The sequence below is a fragment of the Ciconia boyciana genome, chromosome 1 (genome assembly GCF_034638445.1).
Source record: "Ciconia boyciana chromosome 1, ASM3463844v1, whole genome shotgun sequence".
Lineage (NCBI taxonomy): Eukaryota > Metazoa > Chordata > Aves > Ciconiiformes > Ciconiidae > Ciconia > Ciconia boyciana.
The window spans coordinates 205,689,195-205,702,424 of record NC_132934.1 but is presented as its reverse complement, the minus strand read 5'-3'; positions in this window follow the sequence as shown (position 1 = coordinate 205,702,424).

Sequence of the window (13,230 nt, the reverse complement as noted above, 5' to 3'; positions counted from 1 at the left end):
GCAGTTTATTTCAGAGTATTCAAAAAGGCTACAGTCACTGCTGGTGGCGTTTTGGTCAAACAACTGTCTGAATACAATAAATGGCTATGCTTTATAAGAAGAATTAAAGTCTGATAAGGAGACAGAGCTGCATCTAGTTATATCGCGATCTCTAGTGTCAAGATACAGATAGAAATACTGAACATACCATCAGGTAATGTAGTTGTATTGCAGGGACAAAAAGGGGTATGTTTTATATTCAACATGAACAGAATATGTATTTTGCATCTTAAATATATTAATAAACATGTTTTAAATGTTTAAGTACCTATGTATTACCTATTTGTTACTTTGTAGAAGAAGATGTTTCCTTATCATGACATATTATTTTTAGTTGCAATGGAGAGCTCTTTCCTTTTTCATGTAAAAGATTGTAATAGTGCAGTCTAGTGTCACTGAGGAGACTGTATTTTTGTATAATGCCACAAGACCTGTTTGGAAAAAAATAATTAGAAAGAATCTGTTTTGCAGACCAAAAGAAAGGTACTGTCACGGCCCATATCAAAATGTTAGATATATTGTATACAATCTGTATATATGCTATATATAATGGTATATACGATGTGGAAGACACAGTAATCTAATAGTTCCTGTGTACTGTTCTTGTAACATTAGATCTTTTTAATAAATAATTCTCTTTTTATTGACTTTTATCTTATCTCCTGTCAGCTCCTGAATTGTATTCATAGAGGACAGGGTGACACAAACATTTTGGATTCCAACAGCACCAACCTTTTAATTACCTGACTTTCAAGAAGAAAATGATGAATCTGCAATAGTGAATGTGGACAATGCAGCCATTAAAATCAAAAAAATTTTTTGCATCTTTCGAATTTCACATATGTGTTGGTTTCCCTGGGTAGATATTACTTTTATAATTAAGTAACTGAAAGGTGCAAGAAAGCTGGAACTCTTAACATGAAACTATACCTGATAAAAATTGTAAGTCTGCAAATTAGCTTCAGAGATAAAAGCTCTCTGCATTTTAAAAAAAGAATCATGAAAAGAAGTGCTTTATAAGGAAGCCACCTGAAGTATTATATAGTTTCTGGGACCTCTCTGGCATGTATAACGTTCTTTCAGGTGTCACTGATACCCCATGGCCATGCAGGCACAAAAGAACAGCGTGGCCATTTCATGTTCCATTGAAAAGTTTAGTTGCTTTGCCTTCTACTTGAAATACTTTGTGTGATAAATCACAACAAAAAAGCTTTCAAAAATATACATACCCTTTTGGAGGAAAAAATGCAATAATGGATGACCCAATTATAGCAAATATTTTTCTTTTTTCATAGTTTTATTTGAGCTTTTAAGAATCCCCAATCACTTCTTTATGAAATGCATATTTATAGGGGTAATGACTTTGCAACACAGTACGAAGTCAAAAAGCCCATTTTGGAAATAAAAATTGATTGCCACAGTCACCATTTGAACTGAGACTTCAATTACAAAATGGGTATGGCTTAAATAGCATATTATATCAGGACTTCCATTAAATTAGTTATGAATGTCACAGAAAACTGTAATGACCTATTTTTGCTGACATGGAGAACTGTGCATATTGAAAATCCATATCCTATCAGAACTTCTACCAAACTGCAACCCACTCTTGCCCTTTTATGGCCATCATCCCAGTTCCTCTGAAGATGAAAGACATTTTCCTTCTTAATTACTTCCTACGCTTTTGAGCAAAACAATGTCAGGGATAAGAGAAAATGAACAGCACTTTATTACAGGAGGTTAGTTGGGTTTAAGCTATTACAAACAGCCTCCCTAAGCATGCCTTCACACAGGCGGCTTCCAAAAATACAGTCCCTGAGTTTGCTTTAAGACTTTTTTCTCAATTCCAATAAAGGTAGACGTGAGCACTGACTTTGCCTTTATTGCGGTACATCTTTTTAATACATTATCTTTAAACAAGATAATGATAGTGTATATATATCTTAAAGACTCATAAGCCTAGAATAAAAGTCTGTGGAAAATTGTACGCTAGAAATTTCAATATTCGCATTACTTATTAGAGGGGTCAGCTGCTTAAGCAAACTGGCACAGATGTTTAGATGCACAGCTATTCTTCCTTCCTGTGCTCCTTTTCTACTGTCAGACTATTAACTGAGCACCCCAGCTTGTATAAGAAACCTACCTCGTCATCAGAAGAAACTGATAAAGAAATCTGTGATGCGTCTTGGTTCATCTTTTACTATGATGAAATAGATATGTCTGGCTAGAGAAAAATATCCTCTTGTTTGGTATGTGGTTTGTTTTTTTTTCTTCACTTTTAAGCTCAAACTCATCAATTTTAAAAAAATGTAGAATGAAAACATAAGAGAGTCTTCCTGAAAGAGACAGTTATCAAGATGAATAGCAAAAGCAGGCACTATACATGTTAATCACAAATAAAGGTATTCAGCATATTTTGATTTTCATACAGAAAATAGGATGGGAAAATGCATCAATTTCCTTTCAGTAACAGAAAACATGAATAAAAAGACACTGAAAGTATCTGAAACATATCTGGGTCAGAGCTTTAGCAAGTACAATTTTACTCTAAGCTGCATTGCTCTGATGCCTGGCTGAGCAAGCATTTCCATTTCATACTGACACCATCTCTTATCTTCTACAAAAAGGACTTTTTAAGACAGGATAGTAAAACAGGGTAGTCCTTCTGATATTCCTTTAAAACTTCACCATGTGGAGTGACTGGCTGACTTAGAAAAGAAGCCTCAATTCAGTTGCTTAATTTTGTATAACTCAATCCCTTATTTTTAGTAATTGTCATGGTTTAATCCCAGTCAACAACTAAGCACCACGCAGCCGCTCACTCAGAAAGAGAAAGAGAAAGAGAAGGAGAAAGAGAAGGAGAAAGAGGAAGAGGAAGAGGAAGAGAAAGAGGAAGAGAAAGAGGAAGAGGAAGAGGAAGAGGAAGAGGAAGAGGAAGAGGAAGAGGAAGAGGAAGAGAAAGAGAAAGAGAAAGAGAAAGAGAAAGAGGAGAAAGAGAAAGAGAAAGAGAAAGAAAGAGAAAGAGAAAGAGAAAGAGAAAGAGAAAGAGAAAGAGAAAGAGAAAGAGAAAGAGAAAGAGAAAGAGAAAGAGAAAGAAAGAAAGAGAAAGAGAGAATCGGAAAAGCACAAGTAAGAAAACTCGTGGTCTGAGATAAGAACAGTTTAATAACTGAAATATAATAATAACAATAATAATAATAACAATAATAATAATAGTAATGAAAAGGAAAGGAAAATAACAAGAAAGAGAGAGGAACAAAACCCAGGGAAAAACAAAAAAATTCCAAGTGATGCAACCGCTCACCACCTGCCGACAGACGCCCAGCCAGTCCCCGAACAGCAGTCGCTGCCCCCCGGCCAACTCCCCCAGTTTCTATACTGGGCATGACGCCATATGGTATGGAATAGCCCTTTGGCCAGTTTGGATCAACTATCTTGGCTGTGCCCCCTCCCAGCTTCTTGTCACCTGGCAGAGCATGGGAAGCTGAAAAGTCCTTGACCAGTGTAAACACCACTTAGCAACAGCCAAAACATCAGTGTGGTATCAACATTATTCTCATACTAAATCCAAAACGCAGCACTATACCAGCTGCTAGGAAGAAAATTAACTCTATCCCAGCCAAAACCAGGACAGTAATATATACATCCAAATCTATCATTATTTTGGAGAGAGTCACTCTAGGTGATGACAACATTTTATATGTATGTTTGTTCAAATTAAGAAGTTTCACATGTGCTTTAGGTGAAAAAAATGAATGCCCACTCTGCTGTGACCATTAATTTGTAATACATGGGCTGTCAGATGATCAGCGGAGGTAATGCGTAAGCCTGCTATTACTCCTTTTCTAGCATGGAGAAGGCTCAAAAGTAAAGTTTTGATGTTTTCTGATTATACTACATTTATTTTAAGTTCTATTAGGAAAACAGAAATAATCCAGGGTACAATGAGTGTATCTCCTGTCGCTGTTACAGAGATGAAAAAGCACTTCACCCTGCCCTACAAGTCCCTGGGCAGCCCCTTCTTCCTCCCCCTGCCTTGTCCTGTGACAAAGTGCAAAAAGGTACGTGTGTGTATGGGGTGGGGTGGGGAGGAGAGACAAAAGGAGGAGGAAATCCATTGGCACAGTTCCCCACGAGGATGGCCTGGAGTTCACCCAGCATCTTGACCTAGCAGTGTTTGCCTTCCAACAAGCCATCTGAAAGGGTAAGCCTTTTCCCTTCCAATCATACAGGAGAGGAAGCATTTTTCCCGATCTGAGAATGATTACATTAGATTACCCAAAAATCTAAGCTAGGTCTCCATTGTGTTGGTTTGCTATCTGTCAACATTTTCTGACTTTCTCAGGGAATAAAAGCTAATCCCACAGCTTTTGAATGGGAAGTGAAAGGAATTTCATCGCTACAAATTTCTCATAAAAAAAGCATTTGAGTACCCAGAGTACCCACAAAAGAAAATATCAGTCTTTAATGCTCTTCACAAAAGCTGTGGCCATTAAATGCAGGAGATAAAGCTGGCAGGTTGCTGACTGAACGTATTATTGCAGCATGAGAAACAGGCTTGCAGTGGCAAAAATTTCATCAGATTTCTAGATCATAAATGGCTTGAATATTACTGGATCTCTGCAAGTCTGCTTTGCAGAATGGTAGAGTCTTTCCTTTTGGATCATTTTTTATTAGACCCAAACATTTCTTGAAAGTTTCTGATTTACTAAGAGCTACGACACTGAAAGTTCTTCAGCACAAGAGACCTGCAGCACCTTAAACCTTCACGTGACAGCATATTGGCAGACATACTCTGTTTGCTCAAGGCATAGCTACTCCCACAACTCTTCCCTCCACCAAGAAAATATTTACCTTCCTGAACTACAGTGAGGTGGTGAGGCATTTCTGTTCTTAAATGGCTGCTGAACTCTTTCTTACTTCTAGTCAATGAGTACAGCTGTTAAGATACTGTAAACATCTAAAAAAGGTGAGAAAAATATGGGGAAAAAAGTCCCAGAAGCCAGTAGGTCTTCTTGTATAGACCAGCAAACAAGCCAAACCCAAAATGAAGGTATGGGACTCACATAACCCTCCCCATCCAGATGATGTGGGGAGGTGGGACGTCTGTTCCCCTGCACCCCCACCTTAATTTGTTGAATTTCAGTACAGTAGGATCTGTAGTGCCACAACGACTTTTCACAAGGCTCTTGGCAAGATGCTATAGAGGAGGAATACCAGCTGGGAAAAGGGAGTAACAAGCTTTCTGTCTGTTTTGTGGTTGATGCTGCCATTTTTACAGAGCTCAGAAGTAAGGTGAGAGATGTCTGGCCACCTTGTATCTCCTTCGGACACCTAAATCTCAAAATCATGATGATAGTAAGCCCTTCCAGGTAATTAAATGGCAGATAATGTTGAAGCACTCCAGAAGGCCTGCACAAAACAGAGTGAGGGAGGAAAAAGGCAGCAAGTATGTTTCAATGCCAATGAATGTGAGGTGAAGAAAATCTAAACTGTGCTTACATCATGCCGAGTGTGGAACTGACAGGTGAAACTCAGGAAAGGGGACTTGGAATAATCTCAAAGGGAGTCAGAAACTCAAGGCTCACCATATAGCAGCTGCTAGAATGCAGTAAAAGTTGGGTATCCTCAGGAAGGTTATTGAGAGCAAGGTGAAACAACACGTGTCTGCAAGACAAAGCTTTGGTTTTATCACAGTACTGGTAATGGTGTGCACTTGAGATCTCCACAGCACAAAAAGGACATAATAGAGATAGCAAAGAGAAAGACAACTAAAATGATCAAGGGTATCATCTAGAGCATCTGCCATCTGGGAAGAGGCTAAAAGAACTAGGACTCCTCAGTTTGGAGACAAGTGGGCAATGGATAACAAGCTATCACACCCCACCTTTTTCTTCTCTTGTTGTCTCCTGTGCAATGGACGAAGCACTAAAAGGTCTGTGAAAGACTGACTCCCAGACCTCCTCCTCTTCCTGTTTGGAAACTGTGGAACCCAGTGCTTTAAATTCAAGTTAAAGATGCTACTTTATCTGTCCAATGAATATTGAACTACTCACACAAAAAGCTCCAATATCGAAAAGATGCTATTTCAGAATATCCCCTATTCCCAGGGCCAGAGCAATCAAATCTGCTCCCAGAGACATGATACAAGTCAGAAAGAAAAGGTGTTTGAGATCTGTGAAATTCTCAGCTGGATCTTTAAATCATTTGTGGTAGACAGAAGAAAAAACATGTCTGCCTCTATTTTACAAAGGGACACTCACAAACATGCATGGGAAACTTGTGAACGTAGCCAGGATAATGAAACCACCCCTCCCACATGGAAATAAAATGTAGGAGCTGAAACTGGATCTCCAGAATCAAAGTTCAGCATTTCCAACACTGATTGCCTTTAAAACCTTATTATTATTATTATTATTATTATTATTATTATTATTATTATTGTTTTAATTATTACTGTTTAGGTTGTAAACTCATGGTAGTGCTTGCAGGCCATCTTTCTTACCTGCTAATAACTAATCAACCGAAGACTGTAAAAGAACGAACACAAAACTCTACTAAGGATCTTCCTATCCCTGCACCATCTCTTAAGCTAGACACAGAGCCTGGGAGAGTTTTAGGTAAGACAGCAGAGCAAAAGCAAATATCTGTTCTTGCTCTTGCATGAGTAACAACATCACATTTACTGCCAGACCATCAGAGAATGGAGGAAATGAAAATGCAGCATTTTTACTTTCTCTTTTATGCTGAATAAGTGGAATGATTTTGGTATAATGTAGTGTGCTGGTTTTGGCTGGGATAGACTTAATTTTCTTCACAGTAGCTAGTACAGGGCTATGTTTTGGATTTGTGCTAGAAACAGCGTGGATAATACAGGGATGTTTTCATTACTGCTGAGCAGTGCTTACACAGAGTCAAGGCCTTTGCTGCTTCTCATCCCACCCCACCAGTGAGTAGGCTGGAGGTGCACAAGGAGTTGGAAGGGGACATGGCTGGGACAGCTGACCCCAACTGACCAAAGGGACATCCCATACCATACGATGTCATGTTCAGGAATAAAAGCTGGGGAAGGAGGAAGGGGGGACATTCGGAGTGATGGCGTTTATCTTCCCAAGTAACCACTACGCGTGATGGAGCCCTGCTTTCCTGGAGATGGCTGAACACCTGCCTGCCCGTGGGAAGGAGTGAAGGAATTCCTTGCTTTGCTTTGCTTCTGTGCGTGGCTTTTGCTTTACCTATTAGACTGTCTTTATCTCAACCCACAAGTTTTCTCACTTTTCTGATTCTCTCCCCCATCCCACTGGGGGGGGAGTGAGTGAACGGCTGTGTGGTGCTTAGTTGCCGGCTGGGGTTAAACCATGACCTGTAGAAAAGATGCCTTATTGAAGCAGGTTATAATTTTAAAACTTAGTTTACACACATACTCACTAATTAACTTGAACAGCAGTTTATAAGACCAGTTTTGACTCTGCCCATTTAATGAACAAAATGCAATCAACCACCCTGTTAGCGTAAATGGAAAATACATGTCTGCAAGAATGATAAATAACTGATTGCCATAGTGATTAGCATAACGTGCCTCCTGGGAAGCTATTTGGCATTCAGCTCTCACTAGCACTTTTTAAGGATTGATACAAGTCTTGCTGTGCTTTGCATTCAACTTGCAGCTTATTTAAATAGGAAGACATCTTTCTCGATCTGATGACTGACATTTTCGTTTTAAACTTTTACATTTCTGTTTATAAGAAAATGAATCATATTTTTCAAACTGTTCCGGGTGTTTTCACATAAAATGTATGTTTGGCTCATTCCATTAAAAAAACCCAAATTTATTTTTAGTGGTCCCAGATGTTCCAAGCATTATAGCTGAGCTAAACTAGCCTCAGAAAAGCTGTTGCTGACTCACAGTTAAGCAACCTAGTGACTTTGGAGGCTGTGTGGTCTGCTCTGGAAGTTTTTAGAGCCATTGTATACCTCAACTAACTGGGCTGTAGAGACATTCAGAAATTAAATACATTTGATGATCCCCTGGATTAAAAAAATGGATGATATTTTGAATCACTTGAGGTAATTTGAAATGCTACTAACAGAGCACAGAATATCTATATGTGAAAAATGGGCAATTCAGCTACTCTTTTTAGTTCCTTAGTTTCAGTTCCAGTTAGGACTCTGCTTTAGTATATTGGTCCATATTTTTAACATATTAGCTTGTTCAATATCAGAGAAAATCCCCTTCAGATACAAAATAAACCTGGGAGGCTTTGCAGGAGGCTGCCATGCCTGTCACAGAATTGACTGAACTGTGGGCAAAGCTCCTCCTGGACTGCAGGATCTTGGGCCACCATCTCAGACTTGGTCAATAGAGCTGCGTTGAGTGTTTCTTCCATCTTGCATCTGTATGGGTTCACTTCAGCCCACAAGAGTTGAGTTACAAATAAATTCTATTTAAATTCTGCAAGTTAATATGAAAATCTTGAATTAACTGCTTAGGGAAAACGAGCAACTCATATATTCAACTTACCCTATAAATTTAAAGGAGGAACAGCTTCCAGAGAGGCACAGTGAAAACCAGGAGGGAAGGAAATAACCTCTCAAGCTAGCATAGGTGCAGAAGGGCTAAAAAAAAAGAAAAAGTGTTTGAACTGTTCCCTGAGCCCCTAAGGACAGGCACTGAGCTATCATTCCCAGGAAGCACCATATATAAATAAAAATATTGCATTCAGTGTTTTCAAAAACTGGGTTATCTCCGCAGCAGCACCTAAATATAAATGCAAATTGTCAATTAAGGGTAACCCAAATAGGAAAATGGAATCTCACTGATCATAAATATGGTGGAAACAAGAGTGAAAAATGAATGCAGGAAAGTACAATAAAAGAAACTTAAAAACCCCACTCTACCAAAGCACAAAATTGTGAATCTCGGAAACTGCATAATATTGCCTGAAAAAAAAAGTTCCAGCAAAGAAGAAATTCACTTGAATTTCCTGTCTATCTGGTGAATTTGAAATGTTTCTTGGCCATTCTTCCATTATTAAATATTAATGGAAGACACACAGAATTCCTACGGGATCCTGCCTGCCAGCTCTCCTGCCCTTGTCGCCTGTACATCTCACTCTAAACTGTTGATCATAGGAAGGAGATGCCAATAAAAGTCTCCCTCTGTTCATGGCCTCTTCCGTGCCTGAAGACTTCTTCACCCACCAGTAATCCTGAACCGACTGAAGCCAAAACCCTGACCTTCATTCTGGCCCTCAGTAACTGTACTAACCTGAGCAACTGCTGAGGAGCAGCTGCTTCCATTTTAGCTGTATAGCTCCTGCATAGCCTTGCATGACCTGCTTTGGGAATAAAAATGCCCACCCCACCTAAAGCACACTGTAGAGGTGGGCTTCAAAGGCTTGTGAATACTGAACCTGTTTTGAAGGGTTCATTTTTCATAATAGAGAATAAATATCTTAGAAGGTTTTACTTTCAACGCAACCCTGGAAAACAGCTTCAGATGTGTTGCTTGAACAGCAGCTTCCCTGACTGTCCACTGAATATCTCAGAATGGTCCATGTGCAACCTAAATATATTTGTGTTTACATTATGCAGGCATGCAAAAGAGAGATGTGCTACACTACTTCTCACTTAGCCAACATTTATAAAATTGTCCAAAACAGTGAAAAGCTGCCACTGAATTAAAAAAGCTCTCCGTATATGCACAAAGGCATTCATTACATTTGAAATGTTAGTATATCTTAAAGAGCCGAAACTACACAAAATTTGGGTAATGTTTAAGTTTAAAATTAATTCTACAATTTTACTAATTTACCTAAATGATACTTTTTGACTTGAATGCTTGTAAGGAACTCAGCAGAAGCAGAGATGGAAAAGAGTTAATTCTATCTGGAGAGTGGAAGAATCCATCAGTGAGATAGTTATCTTAAAGGGAAAAGTCAGTATACTAAGGACAAAGCCATGGCAAAGACTACATACCAGAGCATTCATTCTAACAAAGAAATAAATTATGCATAAAATGGTCTTCCAAAGTGGCCTTCCCATACCAGTAAACATTTGAAATTATATTAAAAAAATAAATAAACTGTATTGCAACATCACATAAAGCTGACAGTCTGATGCCCAGACAGATATGTATAAAACCCAACAGATTGAAACGAGAATAAAAGCAAAGCAAAGAATAAAAATTCTTATTGTCCAAAGTTCAAAGAAATATAATTTTCCACTGCAAAAAAAGAAGATCACTTCTCTTCAGGCTTTCCAAAAGTATTCTATGCAGTTTTCTGAATAATTTGGCATGTTTCAGGTCAAACAAATTTTCCAAAGTGAAGTTACAGAATAGTCTAAAATACTTGTGGCCTCTTTCATCCTTAACTTGTATAAACCTGTAGTTTTTATAGCACTCATCGAGTGAAACATTAAGCTGAAATCATTTATTTGCTCCAACACTCAGCAATCATGTCGGCATGTCTCACACCTTCAGACTGATGCTTCTCTCTGGTACTCAAGTTCAAACTGGGCATATTTGCCATTGTATTTTTCAGTTAAGATCTGTACCTATTCTAGCTAAAAGGAGTGTCCCATTCGGTTTTCTAGTGTCTGTATTTCAGCCCAAGGGTTCCTCCATATATTATAGCAGCAAAGAAGTAGGAGTCTAAAACTTCTTTTTCTGTGATGTAGTGGTTGTATATACAATTCGCATTCATTGTCAAGCACACATGCAGGTCTGTGCACATGTCTGATGTACCTAAATAAATACCAGTTGACATTGTCATTAGGGGTTCTTATGTCTCCCTAAATTCCTTTAAAACAGCATTGCTTAATGCATGAAATTACAGTGCCTAATTAAGCAAGAAGTGACTAGGATAGATGGTGACCTTTTCCAAGTGATTTCCGTACATAACATGCTGTATGAAATGTGAAACTCCAGCTTCTGAAGGAAACCTATCAAAAAGAAAGACTGTTCTCTTTTATACTACCATTCTAGAGTGCTGTGTAAACGACTAGGATCTTTAAGGCAAAATCATAGTGTGTGACATTTCATTTTCATAACCTTTTCATTCCATGAAAGTATGTTTTTAATGGTATAATCCTTGTACAATATTAATGATTTTGCTGAATGTGACAAAATTTATAAGGCAATATACTCAGCATCATTTATAAGAATACCTATTATAAGTGCACTCCAGGTATAGAGAGACAATTCTACTAGAAAAGTGAAATATTCAGAAAGATATGTAAAATAAGCTGCGATTTGTGTATCACTGCGTTGTGTTATTAACTTGAAAAATAGTTCTACTTCAAAGGAAATGTCAGTGAGCTCTGTAAAGTTTTCAAGTAAGGCCCAATTCTGAGTAACAATGAACCCATTTTAGGCAGAGATGATTTTTCACACAGAAGAAAATTTTAAATTATCTGTCTTTAACGCATCTTTCACACTGACCTTGCAAAGATCCTAAGTCTATATCCTATAATTGGGTGCAAAGACTTCTGATGCATAGGTAACAGCAAACAGGTTCCTAGCATATAAAATCAGTTCAAGAGGAAATTTTATGGTTTTACATATCAGGGTAAAGTTCATTTCTCTTTTTAAAAAAAAGATTACTCTTCTTTCCTAATTATTCAAGCTCTACTGCTTTGTTTTATTGCTGGGAGGTTTAAGAGAGGGAAGAGAGTTACGTGTGATGATGAGAAAAAAATTATTCTCCTTAAGGCAGAAGCCTGGAAATTCAACACACAGGAATTTATTTCCTGGCCTTTTTGTACCTTTCCACCTCTCCTTTGAACATGTAGTTTTCTGTAACATCAAATTCTGGTGGCACACAGAGAAGGTATGGAGTGTAGAAATTATATTTACTATATAAAGCACATGAGATTGTAAATTTATGAAAGATTATGAGAAATTCATGTTGGGATGTTCTTGGTTGGTATAGCTCTCTATTTCTAAATGAGTATCACAGGAAGAATTTATTTCTTCCCCTTGAGTGAAGTGACCAGCTCCATGTTGAGAGAGAGATGAGCTTACCTTCAGCTGTTTCTATATAAGAAGGCAGAACTGTTATAGTAATATTCCCCTCAAAAACACACACAAGGGCAGAGGATAGGGGAAGGAAATATTTCCAGGTAGTCACAGCAGTATGTAAAACCACTCCTCCAGAATTCTGTCATTAAAATGGGGGAAAAAATAGCATCTTATCCAGGAACTAGCCCAACGTGATTATAGCACAGTCTGTGTAAAAGACAGGTATTTTACCTTGTAAGACTCTTAAGAAGATATCAGGATCACCATCTATAGTGACTGATTAAATAATGGTCTACTTAAAAATATATGCAGTTTTCTGTGCATCACTTTTGCAAAAGAGGAAGTATTTATTTGTAATGCTGTTTGAGAGTTTTAGATTAAAAGTATAATGTACATTTATTCATTCCCACAAGTATTGCTGAGCTGTTAATATTCACCTCAGAACTCGATGCTCATTAGATCTTAGATGCCTTGAAATGAGTCATGCCAGTCTCATGCTGTTTAATGTAGATGTGCAGTCAGACATTTTTTCAATTTTTTAATCCCATAGCTTTATGCTTATTCAAATCTTTTATTTCATTTCTACTGCAATTACTTTTCTTTTCAAGTTAAAAATATTTTAGTTCAATTTAGTACAAAGACAAGTTTTTTCAAAAACATAACTCTTTAAAACTTACAGTTAAGTCAATTCACAGCTCAGAGAAAACTAGATTCAGTAATGATCATATTTTAAAGTTAAATTGCATTCCAGACACCTGATATAATGAAATGAAAAGATGTATTGTAGTCCTTAAGAAAATAATTGGCAAAATGTAGCAGTTTTAGACCAAGGCAAGGTGAGAGTAGTGACTGAGTGTTCGCTTGGGTTAGCAGAAGGAGCTCTGAGAGCCAACAACTCAATTAAAGTGATTGTTTTTTCAGAGCATGGAAAGACAACAGGGGACAAATGAAAAGACTAACACGACCTGTTCATTCAACTTAAAATCTTTATAAATTGCAAGAGAAAGTTAAGATCATTCTGTCCTTTCACATCAAAGTTATCACTAATGTGGAAAAGAAGCTTGCCCTGTTTCAATTATAATACCAGCAGCAGGTTGCTAAGACCTTTGTGGTCAGTGCTCTTTTTCCAAGAGATGGCTCTCATTATGTGGTAGAATAGCTTCCTGCAT